General features: G+C 42.7%; 1 pseudogene; it reads right to left on the bottom strand.

The window, feature by feature from the left end:
- Nucleotides 1–6,325: 6,325 nt before the first annotated feature.
- The window catches only part of LOC115165243 (RNA-binding protein 25-like), a 4,328-nt pseudogene continuing 3,923 nt past the window's right edge, over nt 6,326–6,730 (bottom strand).

Here is a 6,730-nt window from a genome sequence, read left to right on the forward strand (position 1 = left end):
ATCAACAACGGTCCACAACCCAAAGGACATCCAGCCAACTTGACACAACTGTGGGAAGCATTGGAGTCAACATGGGCCAGCATCCCTGTGGATCGCTTTCGACACTTTGTAGAATACATTCCTCAGCAAATTGAGGGTTTTCTAAGACCAAAAGGGGGTGCCACTCAATTTTATGAAGGTGTTTTAATGTTTTGTACACTTAGTGTATAAAGGGAGAGAGGTAGCTGAACTAAAGGAATGTGATTCATAGCCCGCGGCAGTATAGTCTATGAGTGAAGGGCGAATTCTCACCCCAATATGACAAAATAATTTGATGTCAGTAAAGTGACTCAGAGTTTTTCATTTGTTTTGGTTTGGGAGCTGCAATCTGGCTCTTGCTTTTTTGTTGATCATTGTGACCCTCTGTCAAGAAAGAAGCAGAGTTGAAACAAGGTCATTTTATCCACAATGACTGACGCCTCTCAACATTGATTATTTTGAACCCAAGCGCTTGTAACATTTTCTCTCTCTCTCTACCTATCTCTCACTTTTTTTCTTGCTCTCTCACTCTCGCTCTCCCTTTAGCTCTCTCTCTCTCTCTCTCTCTCTCGCAAACACAGAACTTTCTCCTCTTTATTGCCCTCGATATTCACTTTAAAGTCTCTAACATTGCAGGTGGCAAAGTTGTCGTGACATCTTTGTCTGTCTGTAGCTTTTGGCAGGCAACCAATCAATCTATGTTCGAGGAGAAGCCGATTCCCCAGAGGCTAGAGAACACTCCTCTCTTCTCCTCTCTGTCTCCTCTCTTTTGTCTACAGCCTTACCGGCTCCTCCTTCCTGTCTCACTGAAGGAGGACACATTTACATTTGATACCCACATCTTCAACTGGTTTCCTAGCGAACAGAGTTCCACAATATAGTAGGAATAACCACACGCTCAAACAATACAGAGAATAAACAGGTGTAATATACTGTAATATACTGTATATCTAAAAGAGACATTGACATTGCATCTGACACGGTATGACTGTGGTAACTGTATGAAACATGGAGGTGTCGTCTATCTCTGTGTGTGTTTTTAATATGTCTGATAGAGCAGTTTTTCTTGACCAGGGTGTCCACTTGGGGAAGACAGCACATATTTTTAATATTTCTGATATTTTTCTCTGTTAATTCTCAAGGTATTCTGCTTCCCTTTGCCTCTACCCAGACCTAGTCTGTTCCCTCATTTTGTGATCTTTATCTGTTGGCCAGGGCTCTGACTTCTTCTCTCTTTCCCTCACTCCTCCCTTTCTCTTTCTTCCTCCCTGCTTAATTTCTCTCTCTCTCTCTCTCTCTCTCTCTCTCTCTCTCTCTCTCTTGCTCTCTCTCCATCTCCAGTACTGTACTTCTAAGTTATCTCATTTAGCCAGAGGTCGCGTCTCAAAGCTACTGTGAGCCGTGAGCATTTACCCTTGAGACAGATACTTAGAGAGGAGAATCAGTTACAAGGAAGATTGTGTCTACAGAACTCTCTCTACTAGTTTGAAACTGTATAGTATAGTAAGTTGGAAACTTTACTCAAAGTAAGGTAATACTATTAGTTTTGTACTGTTTTTTTGCGTATTTGTGTTGTTCTGTCTGTGATGAATTTCTGTTGTGTAATCATGTGATTTCCAAGCATTAGACAGAACCATCACTTTACTGCCTCTCTATGTGGGGTTATCTGTTCTATTAAGAGTTCTTACGCTCACTCTTTCCATCTCTCCCACTCTCTCTCCATCTCTCCCACTCTCTCTACACCTCTCTCTCCATCTCTCCCACTCTCTCTCCACCTCTCTCTCCAACTCTCTCTTTCTGTCCCTCAAATCAACAGATCAAACACAGTCACTCCCCTGCTCTGTATAAAGATACTGTTTAGACCTTGAGCATCTCTATAAGCCTATAGACTGGTTTGCTCCCTCTTAGCTTTTATTTAACCTTTATAGGCCTGTGAGAGAGCCAGTCACTCTTCCCTATCTGACAGGGCCAGCCAGCGTAAGCGAAGGGAACCAGTGAAATCTCTTTGTGTGGAGGACTGAAGAGAGCTATAGGAAGTCAACAACCCTACTGCAGAGATCAATACTAACGGCCAAGCTGCTCGGCAGCAGCCTCTTTTCTTTTATTTCTTTTATTTAACTAGGCAAGTCAGTTAAGAACATTAAGAACAAATTCTTGTTTACAATGACGGCCTACCAAAAGGCAAAAGTCCTCCTGCGGGGACGGGGGCTGGGATTAAAAACAAATAAATAAATAAATAAATATAGAACAAAACACACATCACGACAGGAGAGACAACACAACATAGAGACCTAAGACAACAACATAGCATGGCAGCAACACATGACAACACAGCATGGTAGCAACACAACATGACAACAACATGCTAGCAACGCAACATGGTAGCAGCACAGAACATGGTACAAACATTACTGCGCACAGACAACATCACAAAGGGCAATAAGACAGAGACAACAAATCATCACGCCAAGCAGCCACCACTGTCAGTAAGAGGGTCCATGATTGAATCTTTGAATGAAGCGATTGAGATAAAACTGTCCAGTTTGAGTGTTTTTTGCAGCTCGTTCCAGTCGCTAGCTGCAGCGAACTGAAAAGACGAGCGATCCAGGGATGTGTGTGCTTTGGGGAACTTTAACAGAATGTGACTGGCAGAACCGGTGTTGTATGTAGAGGATGAGGGCTGCAGTAGATAGCTCAGACAGGGGGGAGTGAGGCCTAAGAGGGTTTTAAAAATAAGCATCAACCAGTGGGTCTTGCGACGGGTATACAGAGATGACCAGTTTACAGAAGAGTATAGAGTGTGGTGATGTGTCCTATAAGGAGCATTGGAGGCAAATCTGATGGCCGAATGGTAAAGAACATCTAGCCGCTCGAGAGCACCCTTACCTGCTGATCTATAAATTACGTCTCCGTAATCTAGCATGGGTAGGATGGTCATCTGAATCAGGGTTAGTTTGGCTGCTGGGGTGAATAAGGAGTGATTACGATAGAGGAAACCAAGTCTAGATTTAACTTTAGCCTGCAGCTTTGATATGTGCTGAGAGAAGGACAGTGTACCGTCTAGCCACACTCCCAAGTACTTGTATGAGGTGATTTCCTCAAGCTTATGGTGGAGAAATTACAAGATTGTTATAATGCTGCTATTGGATCAAATGGTTGTTTTATGCAACAGAATAAGGGGTTGTTAGAACGCTCATCTGTGTGTGTTCTACTGAGGATGGGCCTCTGGAAGATTTACGATGTCTTTGGGTGATACCGCATTCCAGAGCATGAGTTAATGTTTCTGTTCTATAGGGTGCCAGGGAGAAATGACCCCAGGGCCAGACCCTGGTCTCTACACAATGAGATACTGTCTGCTGTGAATTATGAGTATCTTTCATACTAATCTTAACCGTGTGACCCATTCCATACATCTGTTGTTTGTCATGTACACTGAAGAGGGTGTATCTTGGCTATAAAATACCTTTGTACTTTTGTCTCGGGGCTCTCAACAAATCATCTGAGGATGATTCGTTGACCAACCATCATTATTAACGTAGAGCACTCAATCGGTTCACTTTATATGTGTGTGTTGTATTGACCTGCTCCCTTATTAAGAAGTTAATAAAGATTTAGTTTCAGTATAATTCTGACTTGTGTGATAAGTTTGTCTCTCCTCATTTGATAGTAAAGAAATGAACCACCACAAGCTCCAAACCCTCAGAGGTAGAAATCACACCTGTGGGGTGAGGGACATTCTTCTTACCAAACCACATGACCTTTGTTTTGGAGGTGTTTAGAACAAGGTTAAAGGCAGACAAAGCTTGTTCAACACTAAGAAAGCTTTGTTGTAGAGCGTTCAACACAAAATCCGGGGAGGGTCCAGCTGAGTATAAGGCTGTATCGTCTGCATATAAATGGATGAGAGAGCTTCCTCCTGTCTACTATCGAGTCGTCTCCATCTAAATGCCGAACGCCAGTCTCTGATTTGTCTGCTAGTGTCAGGCTGGAATGTATGGATCTGTATGTGTGTGTGTGTGTGTGTGTGTGTGTGTGTGTGTGTGTGTGTGTGTGTGTGTGTGTGTGTGTCTGTGTCTGTGTCTGCGCCTGCGCCTGCGCCTGCGTCTGTGTCTGTGCGTGTGCCTGTGTCTGTGTCTGTGTGTGTGTGTGTGTGTCTGTGTGTGTGTGCGCGTGTGCGTCTGCGTCTGCGTGTGTGTGTGTGTGTGTGTGTGCGTGTGTGTTCGCACACGCCTTTACGTCCTTCTTCAACCGTCATCCTTTTAGAACTCAGAAAATACACTTGTGTGATATGGAAAGGGAACAGTGGAATGAATTACTAAACTGTTTTCCATGCTGAGAATATTATTGAGAAAAGGAAAGAGAGATGGGCATAAGAAATAGGTAAGAGCGCCTGACAATGACAAGCTGACAGGCAGGATGAAAAGTAGATCAAAAAGAAACGGGAAAAAGCTGTAAGTTACAACAAAGGGCTGTTGACCTGGATGGAACAAGACATGTGTGACAGCATTTTTAAAGGTGGCCCAGCACACAGATCGATGGCTGCAGAATAGAAGTGCTCGTCACATCGCTAGGCCCCCGTCCCTGTGTCATCCCCCGCTGTCTGTCTCTGTAGCACCATAGAGCCACAGCCAGGAGACTGACTATACTACAGATGATACAGACATAACCTACAATACAAAGTCTGGGAGGGGGGAGAGAGAGAGGGAGCTACTTGTCTCAGGTTACGGTTAGGGTTAATAGCCTACTGTGGGTGTTTCTGACCCTCTAGGGTTCCTCCAGCCCCTGCTCCTTGCAGGGAGAAGAAGAGAGGAGAAAGTAAAGGGAAGAGAGGGGCACCATACTGTAAAAAATAGTTCATTAAACTAATAGTTATTTATTTACTGATTCGACTGCTTTTTTTTGTTTACTCAACTGTTCAGTCAAAGTTTTACTTGAAGTATTACCTAAGCTCCAACTTAGTTTGGGCCAGAATTAAGTTAGGGACACCCACACATTCAAATAGTGCTTTTAACATGTTTTCAATGTACATATTTGACACACATTGACATTGTGCATATTCATTTATAAAGTAATTATTATTCAACTTGTCCTCACCTGGGATTTGAACTCACAACCTCTTGATTCATTCACAACCTCTATGCTACCAAACCATGTATGTTATAAGCACTGTACGGGGGACCAGTACGGAAAAAAAATTAAATGTATGAAATGTATGCATTCAGTACTGTAAGTCGCTCTGGATAAGAGCGTCTGCTAAATGACTAAAATGTAAATGCAAAAATGTGTATGTGTGTCGGTGTCGCTAACCACATTTTTGCCTAGGTTTTTTCAAGTCGGAGAAAAGTTTGGGCCAACAAAACATTCAGGTGACACTTTCACTGTACATTTGAATAAACAAAAAAGTCTGTGGAGACAGTTACTAATAAATGATCAGTTGAATCAACTAGATACATTTTTTTCACAGTGCGTTGAGAGGAGAGGGGGGCAGAGGGTGCACCAGGTGCATCCTGTACCCAGACCCAGGTGGAGTTGTGTGGGTACATCCTGGGCTCCTCCGGGAAATTGGATCACCTATCATCAAATTAAATTAGATCCACTCTGCCATTCACGAGCGAGCACATGCAGCGAGGTATCAATAATGATACACAGGAATTATTCTATGTAATGTTCATAAAAACACGGGTGGAGTGAGACATTATCAATATTTACGTCCCAAGTGATTTAATAAGGTCTGCGTGTTTAAGTTCACACCGAAAGAGATGCTGGTGATTCATGGCCTACATGAAAACAATAATTGCACTATATGTGAAGAACAGCTTCCTGTATTTACCATTGCCTCTGCCCACTGCTAATGGGTTTAGTACATGTATAAGTACTTCATTTCATGTAAGTGACAGATATATGAATAGTAACGACTACAGCAATTGATGGCTGGATGGCACCCACCATCCCCCTTATTTCTTAAATATGAGTGTTTAATTAAGCTGAATTATTAATTAGCACTTTATCATATTCAGAGAGACGTGGGGGTAAGGAGGAAGAGATGGGGGTGTCTTTGTTTCAGACTAGTAAATGAGTTTTTAGACAAATGACTCTAAGTGCTGAAGATCTTTAACTCCTACACTCTGAGACCAGTGCAGCACTGACGCAGTTCAATGACGCACCGGCCCGGTGACATGACGAAGAGGTGGATCACGATGATCATTTTCCTGGGTGATGATAATGTGGGATTAAATGGACCCCATGGAGGAGCTGCATTAGCTCCACAGGTCCATACTATTAACAGCATCAGGGCCATGATATAGGATTAATGCATTCTCTCTCTCTCTCTCTCTCTCTCTCTCTCTCTCTCTCTCTCTCTCTCTCTCTCTCTCTCTCTCTCTCTCTCCTGAACCGAACACAGGCGTCTCCTCAAATACTGAAAACGAGCTCAGCGTTCCTCATCAACAGCTGGACCTAGCGCAGCCATATTTATTTGCTCAACTAAGTATGAGGTATTGTGCCCGTAGTGTTACCTTCACTACTTGCAATTTTTCTTTTTGTCATCCAATATCAAATGTTGAATATGAGACCTGAATTAAGCAGGATACAGCAGTATATATTATTCCATAATGTCACAAAATCAATACTGATCTGATATTCATATTAAAATGAAGTATCACTCTGTGTCAGCTTGGTATTAATGCTTAAATCATACATGAGAAATGGAGGG

The sequence above is a fragment of the Salmo trutta genome, chromosome 3 (assembly GCF_901001165.1).
Source record: "Salmo trutta chromosome 3, fSalTru1.1, whole genome shotgun sequence".
Lineage (NCBI taxonomy): Eukaryota > Metazoa > Chordata > Actinopteri > Salmoniformes > Salmonidae > Salmo > Salmo trutta.